This window comes from Heterocephalus glaber, unplaced genomic scaffold (assembly GCF_053883595.1).
Source record: "Heterocephalus glaber isolate CG9 unplaced genomic scaffold, H.glaber_assembly_v1.0 deba00001481, whole genome shotgun sequence".
NCBI classification, from domain to species: Eukaryota; Metazoa; Chordata; class Mammalia; order Rodentia; family Bathyergidae; genus Heterocephalus; species Heterocephalus glaber.
The window spans coordinates 9,960,409-9,980,197 of record NW_028258317.1 but is presented as its reverse complement, the minus strand read 5'-3'; the positions used below and the strand labels follow the sequence as shown (position 1 = coordinate 9,980,197).

The 19,789-nt window shown below is 38.8% G+C and overlaps 1 long non-coding RNA gene across 1 annotated transcript in view; it reads left to right on the top strand.

Annotated features, from left to right (window-relative positions):
• Positions 1 to 19,735, top strand: part of LOC101715084 (uncharacterized) — a 37,029-nt gene extending 17,294 nt beyond the window's left edge. The window contains exons 2-3 of the long non-coding RNA XR_205403.3: positions 1,394 to 1,510; positions 10,708 to 19,735. This is a non-coding gene — a long non-coding RNA (uncharacterized LOC101715084). The remainder of the gene's footprint in view (positions 1 to 1,393; positions 1,511 to 10,707) is intronic.
• The last annotated feature ends 54 nt before the right edge of the window (positions 19,736 to 19,789 follow it).

The window sequence follows — 19,789 nt, the reverse complement described above, 5'->3', positions numbered from 1 at the left end:
ACAGCAACAACACAATTTCTCTGGTATCAGTTCTCTCTATTACTCACTTTCCATCACTGGGACACAACACCAAACACCCACAACTTAAAGAAGGACACGTTTGTTTTGGATCACAGTCTGTAGTTGTCTGGTTCCAAGGCAGAAACAATAAGACAGAAGGACAGGGCCAAAAAAAGTTTCTCAATCCATGGCAAGCAGGAAACAGATAGTGAAGGAAGGGAACAGGAAAAACAATACACCCTTCCAGGTCAAACCCCCAGTGACCTCCGTCTTCTGAAGAGACCCCACCTCCTAACAACACATTTGTCTAGAACTCAACAATATATTAATACACTGATGACACTAGCACCCAGATGAACCAATCGCCTTCCAAAAGTCCCACCTTTGAATATATGAGATTTGGGGGTAAATTTTTGATCTAAGCCATAACAAAAAGCAAAGCTTTTCTTTGGGTGATGGTTATTTTTCTCATTCCATTCCATAATGTAAATAACTTAAGTATTATAATTTAATTATGGCTATATTATATGTAGTTTAAAATTATAATGTAGATTAATACTACTATATGTAGATTTAATACTTAAATACCAATATTAAGTGAATCAAAGTTATGCTACATAGTATAAGAATACAAAGAAAAAAGATATTTGCTTCATATGTGGACCTTATGGATAGGTATGGAGAAAAAGACATTTTTGAAATCAATATCTGCATAAGAGGTACCAGGAGATGTGTTAATATGCTTAAGCATGAAAACCACATCTGGTATAGCACCTATAATTAGAGTTACCACTTGATTAAGCTTATGGTAATCCAATGTAACTTGCCAAGATCTATCCACCTCTTGCACAAGCCAAATAGGAAAGTTAAAAGGGAATTTAGTGGGCAAAATTAACCCTGCATCTTTTGGGTCTGTGAAGGTGGCACTAATCTCTACAGTCCCTCCAGAGATGCAACACAGCTCCTCGTTTACTATTTTTTCAAATAGAAACAGCTCTAATTGGCCTTTCTTCACCTTAGTAGTCCCCACTCTACAGTCCAGGGAGCTGATGTGGCAATTCTGCCAGTCACTAAGTATATTTAACCCAATTATTCATTTTAAAACTGGGGAAATGACCACAGAATGGATTAAGGGACCCATTGTGAGCTGAATCTTGGCTAAAACTTCATTGATCATCTCGGAGTTCTAGGCTCCTACTCCTCCTGGAGGACCACATTGAGGTTTTTTTAATCTCCTTCAATCAGCACTAGGTGAGAAAGAGTGTCCAGTACTCCCTACCTAAAATATCCCATTATTCCCTCTTCTCTAGTGTATGGTACCCTAGTAAGTGTTTTATGTCCCTTTGAAGAAGGATGGGAGAAAAACTAATGATATGTCTTTTTGGCTGTGCAGAAGTGTTCTTCCTGAAGGAAACTTGACCCACCCTTCACTCAAGGACTTCTGTTTGTAAACTGATTTAAGTCTAGCAACTGGTTACAGGGTTGTGATTTCCTATTGTTATACTTAAAGGTAAGTATCTTTTAATTTGTCCAAAAATTTTTCTGCTTATATTGGTCTGGTAAAAATTTAGTAGACTTCCTATCTATTTCATTTCTAGGAACACCATCATTAATTAGTCTTATCATTCCTTTTTACTGCAGTCTATTATGGTAAGTATATCCACTTTGCCATTGGTGGTTAACTACTGGAACTCTGTAATCCAGTTATACACATTGGATTTGTGTTTCCCAATCAAGTGACTATAGTCCCCATCACAAATTTGGCATAGAGAAGATCAATAATAGATCTCTTCAAAGATGCTGATGCTGCCCTCACAAATCTATTTCTTAAGATGTTAGTGAGGTTACATTTTTGGGGTCCTCTGGGTGTGGAAGAATAGGTTTTATCTGGCAAATCCATTCTAGTATTCCCATTTCCCTAAGGCTTTGAATACTCTGTTCAAAAAATAAATCAAGGTATATAAAGCATCTCCAGTTAATTCACAATAGGCTGTCTGTTGATCCATGTTTTAGCCAACTAACCAAATAAACTATTAGCATCTTTGTAAACTCCAATACTGGTGATATTAAATTCAGTTTAATTGACCTGTATAAAAAAATTCAGTGTAATCCAAGTTTACATTTCTTCCACAACTATACTTAACCTTTAAAATCCATGACCATACCTATCCCTTAGACCTCTGTTTGTAAAAAGTAGAAAACTCAAGAAGTTCTTTTGCAGTTTGGCAATGTCCTCATAGGTCATAGTGTGTGCCTCACCCTTAGGAATCTTCAGAAATTGAGCCTGATTATAAGCCTAGAGGAAAATGGGTGATGAGAAGGTGTTTAGGATCATTGGCATTATCTTCCTTGGTAATTGGATCAGAAAAGGTCATTACTACTTCAATAGGCAGTATTGGGTTAGTTTCTTCACAGAAGGGAGAACACCAACACCAGAGTGGGCAGGGGTGAGGAGAATGGATGTCTCTGCCACCAAAGGTAGGGAAATGTCTTAGTCCCTTTCTTTATGAATGAGACACAATACTTGACACCCACAGCTTTAAAGAGGAAAGATTTATTTTGTCTCACAGTTTCAATACATAAAAAGCAGGCTCTGAGACAGAAAAGCACAACACAGGAATAAGGCAGAAGAAAAGCTACTCATGGCATGCTGGTAGGGAAGCAGAGAATGAAGAAAGGAGCTGAGGAGGGAGACAAATACAGTGATGCATGTCTTCCATCCAGGCCCCACCTTCTAAAAGCAAGACAGTATAAATCCCCATATCCAATCACCAATAAAAAGCTTCACCTTTCAGCAGCCTTCTAGGCTGTCCAACCACCACTCCCAGTGCTGAGGAGCAGAGCTGCCCCCAGTACCAAGGAGGAGCCTTCCGGGCCACCATACCACAGCCACCAGCGATGAGGAGTAGAGCTGCCCACAGCACTGAGGAGGTGAGCCATGCAGGCACCAGCAGCACACAACTCCCCCCAACCCCATGTTGGAATGAGAAGACATGTAAATAAGTTTCAAAACCAGACTTGCAGATCACCCAAAGCAACACAAAAGGGAAAAGAGATGGAAGAATCCAATACTCAAACACCTGGATTCCCTGAACTGACAACAAAAGAGGATCTGGAAAAAATGAAATCAGAAATAATTTCTCAGATAACAGCAGAGATTGTGCCCTAGTGCAAGACATGATTAATAAATCTGGACAGGACAAAGATTTAAAAAAATAGAGGAGCTGAGGAACATGATGGAATCCCAACATGGGAAATGACTGGAATCCATAAAACATATGCAAACATATTTCCAGGAGATTAAAATCTCCACTGAAAGTTTACACAGCAGAATGAGACAATGTGAAAACAGAATTTCAGATATACAAGACAAGATTGCAATTAGTGACCCGGAAAAGAAAAATGTCTTTAAAATAGTAAGGGACCATGAGAAATCAAGCAGCAGCTGCTAGACTATGCAAAGAAGAATAATGTAAGACTGATCAGAGTCAATGAAGAAACAGACAGAGTGCAGATGACATAAAAAAAAAAAACTGTTCACAGAACTGATGGCAGAAAACTTCCCAAGCAGGAGAAAACAACTTGACACACATGATTTTTAAAAAAATCTACACATAGGCATATAATAGTCAAGATTCCAGAAACCCAGCAGAAGAAAAAAATTCTACAAGCAGTTAAAGAAACAAATCACATACAAAGGAAAGCCCATCAGAATCACAGAAGACTTCTCAATGCAAACACTCAAGGCAAGAAGAGCTTGGAGTGATGCATTTCAAGCCCTAAAGGAAAACAGCTTCCAGCCCAGACTGATGTACTCTGCAAAACTATCTTTCAAAACTGATGGAGAAATAAGATACTTTCATGACAAAGAGTACCTTAGGAACTTTATGAATACAAAGCCAGCACTCCAAAAAAGTTTTGGAAAATATCCTAGGAACAGACAATGAGGATCACAACCCCAGGAAGCAGAGCAGAATGAATCCATCTGGCATGACAAGAAATTAAATGCAAAACGGGAGAATCCAACAAAAAGAAAAAGTCATGACAATGATAAGTCAATATGTATCAGTTATAACCATCAATGGTAATGGTCTCAATTCACCAATCAAAAAAATAGACTGGAAGAATGGGTCAAGAAGCAAGATCCAACAATATTCTGCATACAAGAAACACACTTAATTCAAAAAGAAACTCAGACTGAAAGTTAAAGGTTGGAAAACAATACTCCATGTGACAGGAACCCCGCAAAAAGCAGGAGTAGCTACCCTCTTTGCAGATCAAGTGGATTTCAAACCAACACTGATTGAGACAAAGAAGGACACTTGTAAAGAGAACAATCCAACAGGAAAAGATGACAATCATAAATATCTATGCACCAAACACTAGTGCACCCAACTATATAAAACAAATACTAATGGACAAGAAAAATCAAATAAGCACTAATACAACAGTAGAAGACTTCAATACTCCACAGACACAAATAGATAGATCAACTAGAAAAAAAATAAGCAACAAAATACTAGAATTGAATCAAACTCTTGAAAAAATTAGCTTAACAGATGTTTACAGTGTGTTCCGCCCGACAAATTCAGAATACACATTCTTTTCAGCTGCACATGGGTCATTCTCCAAAATAGACCACATACTCACTCATACAACATGTTTAAGTGCAAAGGAATTGAAGTTATCCCCTGTATATTATCAGACCATAGTACAATGAAATTGGAGATCAATAGCAAAAGAAACCACAAGAATTTCATAAACACATGGAAATTGAATGACACACTTCTGAACAACCAATGGGTCACAGAGGAAATTAAAGAAGAAATCAGACAGTTCCCACAATTAAATGACAGTGACAATACAACATGTTGGAATCTATGGGACACAATGAAAGCAGTCTTATGAAGGAAATTCATAGCAGTGAATACACATATTAGGAAAATAGAATGAGCCCAATTAAACAACTTGATGTTGAACCTCAAGCTTCTAGAAAAAGAAGAGCAGGACAAACCCAAAGCCTATAGAAAGGAGGAAATTATAAAGATCAGAGAAGAAATCAATGAAATAGACTAAAAGACAAAGACTAGAGAAAAAAAATCACTGAAGCAAAGAGTTGGTTCTTTGCAAGAATAAACAAAATTGACAAACTCTTAGCCAACCTTATCAGAAAAAGGAAAGAAAAGGCCCTAATCCATACAATTAGGAATGAAAAGGATAAAAGTACAACGGACCCAGCAGAAATCCAGAGGATCATCAATGCCTACTTTGAGAACCTATATGCCAATAAGATGGAAAACACAGAAGGAATGGACAGATTCCTAGATATATATGAATTACCATAGTAGAACAAAGAAGACCTAAAAATTCTAAACAGCCCAATATCAATCAATGAAATAAAAAATGCAAGTAAAAACATAACAGCTAAGAAAAGCCTGGGTCCTGATGGCTTCACTGCCTAGTTCTACAAGACATTTAGAGAGAAACTATTGCCACTACTGTTTAAACTCTTCAATGAAATTGAAAGGGAAGCAATACTCCCAAATTCATTCCTGGAAGCAAGCATCACCTTGATCCCCAAAGTAGAGAAAGATCCAACTGAAAAAGAGAACTATAAGCCAATCTCACTAATAAACATAGATGCAAAAATCCTTAGTAAGATACTGGCAAATAGAATGCAGAAGATCATCAAGAAGATCGTACACCCTGATCAAGTGGGATTCATTCCAGGGATGCAGGGATGGTTCAACATATGCAAATCAATCAATGTAATACACTATATCAATAGAGCCAAGGACAAAAAGAATATGATCATCTCAACAGATGCAGAAAAAGCATTTGACAAAACCCAACATGCACTGATGATAAAAACCCTATGAAAAATTGGATAGATGGTCTCTATCTCAATCTAACAAAAGTCATCAATGAAAAACCAACAGCCAATATCATACTAAATGGTCAAAAGCTGAAATCCTTCACACTAAAATCAGGAACAAGACAAGGATGTCCACTCTCACCACTCCTGTTCAATATAGTCTTGGAAACATTAGCCAAGGCATTTAGATAAGAGAAACACATAAAAGGAATAAAGATAGGAAATGAAGAAATCAAACTGTCATTATTTGCAGATGACATGATACTCTATATAGAAGACCCCAAAAACTCCACCAAAAGTCTTCTCGACTTAATGACCAAATTCAGTAGAGTAGCTGGATACAAGGTCAATACACAAAAATCCATAGCTTTCCTCTACACCAACAACAGACTCACTGAGAGAAAAATAAGGCAAACAATTCCTTTCACAATAGCATCTAAAAGACTGAAGTACCTAGGAATCAACCTAAGAAAAGAAATCAAAGACTTCTTCTCTGAAAATTATAGCACTCTGAAAGGAGACATTGAATGGGTAGGAAGAATCAACATAGTGAAAATGGCCACACTTCCAAAACTGCTATATAGAATCAATGCAATCCCAATTGAAATTCCAGCAGCAAACTTCATGGACCTTGAGGAAACAATCCAAAAATTCATTTGGTACAAGAAGAGACCTAGAATAGCGAAAGCAATTCTACGCAACAGAGAAATGCAGGGGGTATCACAATCCCCAACTTGAAACTAGGCTACAAAGCTACTGTGATGAAAACAGCATGGAACTGGCAAAGAAACAGACCTGAGGACCAGTGGAACAGATTAGAAGATACAGAAACAACTCCAAATATACTCAGCCACCTCATCTTCAACAAAGGAGCCAAACACCCTCAATGGAGGAAAGATAGCCTCTTTAATAAATGGTTCTGGAAAAATTGGGTTTCAACTTGCCAAAGATTAAAACTAGACCTATATCTCTCACCATGCACTAGATTAAAATCAAAATGGATTAAAGATCTAAATATTAAACAGAAATGCTGAACCAGCTAAAACAGAGGTTAGGTACAACTCTTGAAAACATCAGCATAGAAAAAGATTTTATGAACAAATCCTCAGCTGCTCATGAACTAGCACAAACAATCAACAAATGGGATCTCTTATTAAAAAGCTTCTTCACAGCAAGAGAAACCATCAACAGTGTGACGAGACAACACAAAATGTGGGAAAAAATTTTCACCAGCTGTTCCTCAGACAAAGGTATACTATCTAGAATATATGAAGAACTTTAAAAAATCAGACCTCCCAAATTACAGACCCAATCTAAAAATGGGCATCTGAAATGAACAGACATTTCTCAAAGAAGTAGAAACAGCAAATAAACATATGAAAAAATGTTCAACATCACTGGTCATTTGAGAGACGCAGATGAAAACAATACTGAGATTCCACCTCACCCCGGCGTGAATGGCTGCTATCATGAAATCAACCAATATCAAATGCTAGCAGGGCTGTGGGGAAAGAAGAACACTGGTCCACTGCTGGTGGAAGTGTAGACTGGTCCAACCACTGTGGAAATCAGTATGGAGATACCTCAAAGAACTAGGACTGGAAGTCCCATTTGACCCAGCTATTCCCCTGCTGGGTATCTTCCCCAAAGAAGTAAAAGAATCATACCACAGTGATATATGTGCACCCATGTTCATAGCAGCACAATGTGCAATAGGTAAAACTTGGAAGCAGCCCGATTGTCCATCAACTGGAGACTGGATAAAGTAAATGTGGGGATTTTTTAAATATAAAATAGAGTACCACTCAGACGTAAAGAATGAGAAATTAGAGACATTTATAGCTAAATGGATGCACATTGAGGGGATACTCTTAAGTGAAATAAATAGGACACACATATGTAAATACTGAATAGTTTCTCTGGTATGAGAACCTGACATTGTAAATAAGAAATACAAGGTATAATAGATAATGTGAAATAGGAAGAAAAGTGGCAAAGGGGAAGGGGAAGGGAAGTGGTACGAGAAAGGAAAAAAGGGAATGGAATTAATATGAGGAAATGAAAAATGGAAGCAAAGTCTTTGTCAATAGGGAGGGATGGATGAGTTGAAGGGAGGGCAGGAGAATGGGGAAAAATAAGAACCAAGAGAGATTATGTAAAGGTGCAAATTTCCAATGATGAATGTCATTATATTGTATACCTTAAAATGCACCAATGAAATTTTTTTTTAAAGTTCACCTTTAAGTGCATTAGCCTTTGTGGGTGGGTGAGGCATTCAGATATGAACCATAGCAGAAAATCTCTTCCCCTGAGAAAATTAACATCATAATTTAGGGTTATCTCATGAGAATATAGGAGTTAGGAGTATCCAGTCCCTACCTTCTAACAGCAAGTCAGCTATAAATTCCCATAATCAAGTCATCTTTTCAAAGCCCCACCTTTGAGTCCATGAAACTTTGGGGATACATCTAGATATAAAGCATAACAGAAAATTTCTTCCTTTGGCAAAATAAACTCATAAGAATTTAGGAGGATCAGAAGATTCTTCTCTGATATATCCATCCCCTTTTTGCCAATCATATTTCTTACATCAACTGAACACACACTTCAAAACTGAGATTTAAACTTTGGCTGCCATCCAGCCAATCACATAATAAAGGCTTGTGTTTTATTTTTGGCAACTTCAGTGCCATAAGTATAGGATAGAGGATTCTTCTTCGGGACACTTTACAAGACTTTAGATTATTCATGTGTGTCTGTATCTGGGAATTTGACTCTTTGACCTCATTCTTCCCCTTTATACCTTTGTCTAGAGATGCTAAGAATAGCCAGAAAAAATCATTGTATTAGTCTTCCAAAAAATGCAAAAAGTATTGTATGTAGAGTCACTAAATTTCTTGCATCTCCCAAGTGGTGAATTAGGTCAATAGATTGGATTGATGTTGCATAGTACTTTAACCAGTTGATGTCATAGGCTATCAGTATTCTCTATATTATCAGAAGTATATATTATAGCAACTTTAGGTCTCAAGAAATTAGAGCCAACTCCAGGAACCACTAAACTGATTAAATAAATGCATCCTTAAAATTATGTTTCTGGAGAACTACTCCTGGTACCAAAATCTGTATTGATTAGGATTCTCTAGAGGAATGCAGTCAATAGAAAATATATGTATAATTATGCAAGGGGATTTATTGTGTATGTCTACAGGATCAGAGATGGAAAAGTCTATAATGGTCATCTGCATGCTGCAAAGCCAGGGAGTTTCCATGGGTGATAGGGTCCCAGATGACTTTCTGCACAACGAAGAATTCTGGGTTCTTGTCCACAACAAAGAATTGGACAGTATATATGAAAGCCATAGAACGGGAAAAATCAAGGATACAGATGCTATCTAAGACCAAAGGCCTGGAAGTTCTTGGATATTCACTGGTATGCGTCTGTGTTTGTTGTAAGGCTAAAGAGATTGAAGTCCAATGTCAACAGGTGACATCAGTAAAGATGTCAAGGCTTGAGATACCTGCTCAAGCAGAATGGAGCTCTTCAAAACATGCCCACTTCCAATTCATTTCCTTTTATTCTACACTAGTTTCAAGTCTATTGTTTGGTGCCACCCACAGAGTAAGTCTGTCACCAGAAACAGTTTTAGTAGGTTCCTAAACCCATTCTTCCCACATGATTAAGCTGCAGATTTGCAGATTCCTATCACAGAAAGAATTTTTAGGACATGTCTGTAACAGGCCTGAAGAAACTTATTAGGCAGAAAATTTAAAAGTACACACTTAAAGATACAGATTATAGGTCTTCCAGAAAGAGAGGTGCATTATGATCTGGAGCTGGATATATTTAAGGGGTTTTGGAGTTGTCTTCTAAGCAGGTGATCTAGCATGTGTATCCCTACTGTGAGATTACACATTTGGCAGGCTATGTTAGAATGTGCACCATTTAAATATGTTTCAAGTTCAGATATGGTCTTTGGGAGGAAGTGCAATTTACAGACAAAAAGAGGTAGTCTATCTACAGGGTAAAAACAAACAAACAAAAAAACCCCCAGGTAAATCTGCAGGTAAAAAGGATTCTCCCAGACTGTATATTATCAAAGAGAAAAAGAAATTTAAACTGGGCATGAATAACTTTTGTGCCCTAAATTTGCAATTTTAAGAAATTTTAACATGCCTATTAACCTCTCTTATTTTACCTATCTTTAGTTCTTCTATCCTTCTTCAGGTGCTCTCTTTAGTTAGTAGAACTGTATGCCAATAATCTCCACAATCTTTCCATAGATGTACTCAGAATTATGCTTTACTAATCTAGGTGTGTCTTAATCCAATCTGGTTTACATGTTGTAGCCAATTCTCTCTCTGAGCTCATGTCCTGAGGATGATGAAGAATGAAGACAACAGGAGAACAGTAGGGAATAAAGTGTCAATGCCCTCTTAACAGTGGTAACCCTCTCTACCATTAGAGGTGTGGGCTGTTGGTCACTCTAGTTGATTTTTGCTGAGAAGGAGCACTGTTAGGGCAGCAATCAGGGCCTATCACCATGAGGTCTATCTAAAGGCCCTGATTAGAAATCAGGAGAGCACCTCTTGGTGCTGTGCACCACCATCTGTAGCTTTAAAGCTGTTAAGAAGAAATACAAAAATCTGTGTCCCCCAATGACCTGCCCATGGCTCCCTCACCCATGATGTCTCCTGCAGCCATCCCTCACACAGTTGCTGTGGGATTTCAACACCAGGACCCCTGACATGAAATAAGCCTGAGGCTGCTCTGAGTCCCTGGTTCAGTTGGCCCCTCCCTAAAAATGTGACTGACCAAGCACTCTTTCCAGGGAACACAGCTGTCACCTGGCCTGGAGTCACTCACTGGCCCTTGAAGTACACAGCATCCATTGCTCTGCTCCACTGATGTGTTTCTACTCCATGTGTCAACTGGCAGATATGCCTGACTCTTGTTACTGGATGATTGACTGTCTCCACACCCAGAAAAGGGTTAGGCCAGCCAAAACTCTCATCTCCCACTCTGATGAAGACTGAAGAGGCTTCAAGCAACCTACAATGCCCAGTTCACAGATATTAACAACTTCTGTGAGAAAATTTGGGTGACCCTGGACATTATCAGTGAGTCAATTCAACTATTGATAGATACAGAGGCAGTTCTTTCCATTTTTAACTTCCTTCTCTGGAAAACCCTCCTCTAGATCAACCTCAAGTAAGAGCTTCTGTACTCTTGCTATAACATGTCAATTCAAAGACCAAATGTTTACCAATGAGCTTTTAATTATCCCACAGTGTTTTACTCCCTTGGCAGGAAGAGATTTATTTGCAAAATTGAGGGCAATTCTTAAATTCTGGCAAAGTCAAAGTGGATTTTATCTGTTAATACTACATCAAGCATCCCTGACATTATTAGCTAACAGGTGAATTCTGCTGTATGGTGTAATGCAATGTCTGACAGGGCAAATTCAACAATGCCAGTAGTTATGAAACTAAAAGACCCCAGCCAATTTCACAACAAAAGCAATATTCAATCAGAGAAGAAGCCTGTGAAGGACTTCAGCCTCTCACAGACAAGTTTCTTACATCTGGCTTCTGTGGCCTTGTTAGTCCTCTTGCAATACTCCCATTCTCCCTGTATTAAACCTTCAAGAAAATGTAGGATGATTCAAGCTCTCTTCCTCTTGAACAAGACTGTAATCCTAATCCACTCTCTGGTGCCAGATCCATGTACAATTGTCTTCCAAATTCCAGGAGACATGAATCTGTTCTTAGTCTTAGATTTCCAAGATGCTTTCTCTTTCATCCCTCTTCATCCAGATACCCAGTTCCTGTTTCACTTTGAGCGGGAAAAATCCCATCCCAAGGAAAAAACAGCAGTACACTTGGATAGTTCTCCAATAGGGTTTTAGAGGTAGCCCTCACCTTTTTTCTCAGGTACTAGAAAAAGACTTAAGGAATCTAGAGCTTGAACAGGGAAACTTCATACATTATGTAGATGATATTTTAATTTTCAGCCCAACTTGGGAACTATCTAACCATAATATTAGCCAAATCCTCAATTTTCTAGCTGAAACAGGATATAATGCTCAAAGAAAAGGCTCAGATATTCATCCAAAAAGCCAAATTCTTAGGATGCATCCTTACACTCAGAAAATGACAGCTGTCTAAGGACCAGATCCAGGTTATTTGTGACCTATGATTCCCTGCCTCCAAACAACACCTTCATTCCTTACTGGAAATGGCCAGCTTCTGTCAGATCTGGATCCCTAATTTTACACTAAAAACAAAGCCTTTATATGGGGCTGTCAAAAGTCCTGAGTCTGTGTCCATAGTAACTGACAGTATCTTTCATGAAATAAAACATGCACTTACTTTATGTACTGGTAATACCTGCCTTAAGAAAGCCCCTTTTCCTGTACACATCAGAAAGGAGAGTAGTTGCTTTGGGTGTTGACAAGAACCCCACTCAGAGGCATACTATTTTTAAAAATTACATACAGTGCTGCTGGATGGTTGCTCTGCCTGAGGATCATAGCAATTACAGCTATAGCAACAGTAGAAGCTATAAAACCAACTTTGGGGACAAAGCTAGAATTTCTGACTCCTCATTAGGTCAGGGCTATTAATTGTGGCTGACAGAGGAACAGCTTACCAAGTATGAGGCCATGCTTTTAAATATCCTTGAAGTTACAATAAAGACTTCCACTACTCTTAATCCTAACTCATTAATGCCTACAGGCTTAGGGGTTAGCCACTCTTGTGAAACAATGATTTTCTAGACCTACGTAAGTAGGGAGAACATCAGAACATCATCTCCAAGACCCTGAGGTAGTGTGGTTCACTGATGGAAGTACTTTGGCACAGAAGGACATCAGAAGGCAGGTTATGCAGTTGTCAATTCACAACAGGTTACTGAGGCCAAAACACTACCCCCAGGGACCTCTACTCGAAAAGCAGTGCTCATAGCTCTTATTTGGGCATTGATATTAGGAAAAGGCAAAATGTTAGCTATTTACACAGACTCCAAGTATGGCTTGCTGGTGCTGCATGCTCATGTAGCAATCTGGAAAGAAGAGGGCTTGTAAACTAACAATCAATCATCTATAAAGCACAAACAAGAAATTCTACAACTCCTAGAGGCAGTCTATTGTCCTAAGTAGGTTGCTATCATGCATTGCAAAGGACACCAAAGGGATATGTCTAAAGGCTCTTTGGGAAATTGGAAGGCTAATAGAGAGGCAAGAAAGGCAACCTTGTAGCCTCTCGAAAGCCTAGCCTTGTTCTCAGTCCCTGAGGAACACTTAAAACCAGACTATTGCCTCAAGAATATAAATGTGCTATGCCCTACCAAGGTCCTGAGTTGCACAGAACATGCCGAATCAGCCCAATGCAGACAGGCAGGTCTGCCCATGCCCTACCGAGGTCCTGAGTTGCACAGAACACACTGAAACAGCCCGCTGCAGACAGGCAGGTCTGTGCACACCCTACCGAGGTCCTGAGTCATGCAGAAGACACTGAATCACCCCACTGCAGACAGGCAGCAACCTGGTTCCACACTACAAAGACGCAGGGGACACCAGACTGCCAGACCACAGTACTGAGTCCCACTGTTCCTGGCCCAGAGAAAGGGGCTTCTGAGCCATCATCCCACTGCTCCTGCTCCAGCAGAAGGGGCTTCCCGGTCACCATCCCTCCCACTGCTCCCGGCCCAGAGGAAAGAGCTTTTGGGGCACCTTCTGTCCCACTGCTCCTGGCCCAGAGGAAGGGGCTTCAAGGCCACCATCCCTTGCACCACTCCCAGCCCAGAGGGAGGGGCTTCTGAACCGCCATCCCACTGGCCCTGGTGCAGAGGAAGGGGCTTCCTGGCCACCATCCCACACGCTGCTCCCAGCCCACAGGAAAGGGCTTTGGGGTAACCATCCCTACCACTGCTCACAGCCCCTGGCCACCCCACCCAGCTCAGAGGAGGTAATCCGTGCAGGTGCACAGCCCCCTGGCCCAGTTGAAATGAGAAAACACGTAAATAAGTCTCAAAACCAGACTTCCAGATCACCTACAGCAAACCCAAAGGGAAACGACATGGAACACTCTGATACTCAACCACCTGGACCCACTGAACTGCCAACAAAAGGGGATCTGGAAAAAATGAAATCAGAAATAATTTGTCAGATAAAAGGAGAAATTGTGACCCTAGTGCAAGACATGATTAATAAATCTAGAGAGGAGCTCAGGAACATGATGGAATCCCAACATAGGAAACAAATGGAATCCATAAAACAGATGCAAATAGATTTCCAGGACATGAAAACTTCCATTGAAAGTCTACACAGCAGAATGAGCCAATGTGAGGACAGAATTTCAGATATAGAAGATAACATTGCAATTAGTTGCAGGAAAAGAAAAATTGCTTCAAAATTATAAGGGAATATGAGAAATCAATCCAGCAGCTGCTAGATGATGCAAAGAAGAATAACATAAGACTGATTTGGCTCAATGAAGAAACAGGAGAGAGTGCAGATGACATAAAAAATCTCTTCACAGAAATAATGGCAGAAACCTTCCCAAGCAGGGGGAAAGAGCTTGACATACAGATAAGTGAGGCATATAGGACTCCAAATAGCCTTGATCAAAAAAAACTACACATAGGCATATTTAATTGTTAAGATTCCAGAAACACAACAGAAGAAAAAAGTTCTACGAGCAGTCAGAGAAAAGAAACAAATCACATAAAAAGGAAATCCCATCAGAATCACAGAAGACTTCTCAACACAAACCATCAAGGCACGAAGAGCTTGGACTGACATATTCCAAGCCCCAAAAGAAAACAGCCTCCAACCCAGATTGATGTACCCTGCAAAACTATCTTTCAAAATTGATGGAGAAATAAGATATTTTCATGACAAGGAACACCTTAGGAAATTCATGAATGCCAAACCAGCACTCCAAAGAATTTTACACAATATCCTAGGAACAGACATTGAGGATCACAACCCCAGGAAGCAAAGCAGAATGAACCCATCTGGCATGACAAATTAAATGTAAAGGGGCAGAACCCATCAAAAAGAAAAAGTCATGGCAATGACAAGTCAATATGTTTCAGTTATAACCATCAACGTTAATGGTCTCAATTCACCAATCAAAAGAAATAGACTGGCAGAATGGGTCAAGAAGCAAAATCTAACAATATGCTGCATACAAGAAACATAATTAATTCAAAAGGAAACTCATAGACTGAAAGTTAAAGGGTGGAAAACAATACTCCATGCAACAGGAACCCGAAAAAAAGCAGGAGTAGCTATCCTCTTGGAAGATCAAGTAGATTTCAAACCAACACTGATTAAGAGAGACAAAGAAGGACATTACATCCTTGTAAAAGGAAGAATCCAAGAGGAAGAGATGACAATCATAAATATCTATGCACCAAACACTAGTGCACCCAACTATATAAAACAAATACTAACGGACATGAAAAGTCATATACACACTAATATAATTGTGGTGGGGGACCTCAACACGCCACTGTCACAAATAGATAGATGAACTAGACTAAAAATAAGTAATGAAATACTAGAACTCAATCGAACTCTTGAACAAATGAACTTAACAGATGTTTACAGAGTCTTTCACCCCACAAAATCAGAATACACATTCTTCTCAGCTGCACATGGGTCATTCTCCAAAATACACCACATACTCACAAACAGAAGATGTTTAAGTAAATGCAAAGGAATTGAAGTTATCCCCTGTATATTATCAGACCATAGTGCAATGAAATTGGAGATTCATAGCAAAAGAAACTCAAAAAATTTCATGAACACATGGAAATTGAACAACACACTTCTGAATAACCAATGGGTCACAGAGGAAATTAAAGAAGAAATCAGACAGTTCCTTCAATTAAATGACAATGACAATACAACATATCGGAATCTATGGGACAAAATGAAAGCTGTCTTACGAGCGAAATTCATAGCAGTGAATATGCATATTAGGAAAACAGAAGGAGCCCAATTAAACAACCTGATGCTGAACCTCAAGCTTCTAAAAAGAAGAGCAGGACAACCCCAAAGCTCATACAAGGGAGGAAATTATAAAGATCAGAGGAGAAATCAATGCAATGGAGACTAAGAGAATGATACAAAAAAGCAATGAAGCCAAGAGTTGGTTCTTGGAAAGAATCAACAAAATTGACAAACCTTTAGCCAACCTTGTCAGAAAAAGGAAAGAAAAGGCCCAAATCCATGCAATTAGGAATGAAAAGGGTGAAATTACAACAGACCCAGCAGAAATCCAGAGGATCATCAATACCTACTTCCAGAACCTATACGCCAATAAGATGGAAAACACAGAAGAAATGGACAGATTTCTAGATACATATGAATTACCAAAGATGAACGAAGACCTAAAAATTCTGAACAACCCAATATCAACCAATGAAACTGAAAATGTAATTAAAAACTTATCACCTAAGAAAAGCCCGGGCCCTGATGGCTTCACTGCTGAATTCTACAAGACATTTAGAGAGGAACTGCTGCCACTACTGTTTAAACTCTTCAATGAAATTGAAAGGGAAACAATACTCCCAAATTCATTCCTAGATGCAAGCATCACCTTGATCCCCAAAGCAGAGAAAGATCCAACTGAAAAGGGGAACTATAGGCCAAACTCACTAATGAATATAGATGCAAAAATCCTTAACAAGATAATGGCAAACAGAATGCAGAAGATCATCAAGAAGATCATACACCCTGATCAAGTGGGATTCATCCCAGGGATGCAGGGATGGTTCAATATACGAAAATCAATCAATGTAATGCACTATACCAATAGAGCTAAGGACAAAAACCATATGATTATCTCTATAGATGCAAAGCATTTGACAAAATCCAACATGCATTTATGATAAAAACCCTACAAAAAATTGGAATATGGTCTCTACCTCAAACTGATAGAAGCCATCTATGAAAAACCAACAGTCAATATCATACTAAATGGTCAAAAACTAAAATCCTTCACACTAAAATCAGGAACAAGACAAGGATGTTCACTATCACCACTTTTGCTCAATATAGCTCTGGAAACATTAGCCGTGGCAATTAGACAAGAGAAAGAAATAAAAGGAATGAAGATAGATAATGAAGATGTCAAACTGTCATTATTTGCAGATGACATGATACTCTACAGAGAAGACCCCAAGAACTCCACCAAAAGTCTTTTAGACCTAATAACCAAATTCAGTCAAGTAGCTGGTTACAAGGTCAACACACAAAAATCAATAGCTTTCCTCTACACCAATGACAGACTCACTGAGAGAGAAATAGGGCAAATAATTTCTTTCACTATAGCATCCAAAAAACTGAAATACCTAGGAATCAACCTAACGAAAGAAATCAAAGACCTTTTCTCTGAAAACTGTGACACTCTGAAAAGAGAGATTGAAGATGATATCAGAAAATGGACAGACATCTCCTGCTCCTGGGTAGGAAGGATTAATAGAGTGAAAATGGCCATACTTCCAAAACTGCTATATAGATTTAATGCAATTCCAATTGAGATCCCAGCAGCATACTTCATAGACCTCGAGAAAAAAATCCAAAAATTCATTTGGAGCAAGAAGAGACCCAGAATAGCAAAAGCAATTCTAGGCAACAGAGACATGGCAGGGGTTATCACAATGCCAAACCTGCAACTCTACTACAAAGCTACTGTGATAAAAACAGCATGGTACTGGCAAAGAAACAGACCTGAGGACCAGTGGAACAGATTAGAAGATGCAGAAACAATGCCAGACACACTCAGCCATTGCAGCTTTCAATAAAGGAGCCAAACACCCTTACTGGATGAAAGATAGCCTCTTTAATAAATGGTGCTGGAAAAATTCGGCTTCAACTTGCCAAAGATTAAAACTAGACCTATATCTCTCACCATGCACTAAACTAAAATCAAAATGGATTAAAGATCTAAATAGTAAAATAGAAACTCTGAACCACTTGGAACAGAGGTTAGGTAGAACTCTTGAAGACATCGGTGTAGGAAAAGATTTTATGAACAAAACCTCAGTTGCCCGTGAACTAGCACAAACAATCAACAAATGGAATCTCTTCTTATTAAAAGGCTTCTGCACAGCAAGAGAAACCACCAGCAGTGTGAAGAGACAACCCACAATGTGGGAAAAAATCTTCACCTGCTCTTCCTCCGACAAAGGTCTACTATCTTGAATCCATAAAGAATTTAAAAAGATCAGACCTCCCAAATTTAAAGACCCAATCCAAAAATGGGCATCTGAAATGAACAGACATTTCTCAGATAAAGAAGTAGAAATAGCAAATAAATACATGAAAAAATGTTCAACATCACTGGTCATTCAATAGATGTAAATGAAAACAACGCTGAGATTCCACTTCACTCCAGAAAGAATGGCTGCTATCATGAAATCAACCAATAACAAATGCTGGTGGGGCTGTGGGGAAAGAGGTACCCTGCTCCACTGCTGGTGGGAGTGTAGACTGGTGCAACCACTGTGGAAATCAGTATGGAGATACCTGAAAGGACTAGGACTGCAAGTCCCATTTGACCCTGCTACTCCACTGCTGGGGATCTTCCCCAAAGAATTAAAAGAATCATACCACAGTGATATATGTGCGCCCATGTTCATAGCAGCACAGTTTGTGATAGCTAAAACTTGGAAACAGCCCAAATGCCCATCCACTGGAGACTGGATAAAGAAAATGTGGTTTTTCTTATAAAATGGAGTACCACTCAGCCATAAAAAATGAGAAATTAGAGACATTTATAGCTAAGTGGATGCACATTAAGGCAATACTCTTAAGTGAAATAAACAGGACACACATGTGTAAATACTGAATAGTTTCTCTGGTGTGAGAAACTTAAAGTGTAAATAAGCTCTAAATGTATAATAGGTAATGTGAAATAGGAAGAAAAGGGGCAAAGGGGAAGGAAATGGGAGGGCTAGGGGAAAGGATAGAAGGGAATGGGATTAATATGAGAAAATGGAAAAATAGGAACAAAATCTTTGTAAATAGGGAGGACTGGAGGTGTTGAAGGGAGGGCTGGGCAAGGGTGAAAAATAACCAAGAGAGAATATGCAAAGGTGAAAATTTCCAATGATGAATGTCATTATTTGTATACTTAAAGTGTACCAATGATTAGAATGAATAATCGATAATGTAAAATAGGAAGAAAAGGTCCAAAGGCTTAGGGGTAGTGGGAAGGGCAGGGGATAGTAAAGAAGGGCAAGGAAAAATGATGAGAAATGGAAAAAATGGAAATAAAGTCTTTGTAAATAGGGAAGGGTGGAGGGCGTGAAGGGAAGGCTAGGAATGGGGAAAAAATAAGAACCAAGATGCATTATGTAAAGGTACAATTCCCAATGAGAAATGTAATTGTGTTGTATACCTACAATGTACCAATAAAAGAATTTAATACAAAAAAAGAGAATATAATTGTGCTATTTATAGACAAGGGGAAATTAAAAAGAGACTCTGGTGGTATAGTATTTAGAAAATTAACTGGTCCTTCATCAAGGAACAAAGTGGTTGGCTATAAAAATCTTTCAAAGGAGGGGAAAAGAATGGGAATAAAAGAAGAATCAAGATATATTATGTTAAGGTACAGATTGCTTATGATGAATGTGATCATTGTGTATATAAAAATGTACCACAAAATTAATTTAAGAAATAAAATCCATTCATGATTCTTTCCATATGGGAAGAGATGATACATGGGAAATGGTCACTTAAATTTTCACAGGGCTGATACTAGTGATAATCACCCACTCTATGCCTCCAATAACTAGTAAGCCCAAACCACCTCCTTGTTAGAACCTGTACAGAAACATATCCTGAGGAAGACTGGCAATTAAGACTTTACTCACATGCCACCATGTGGGGGATT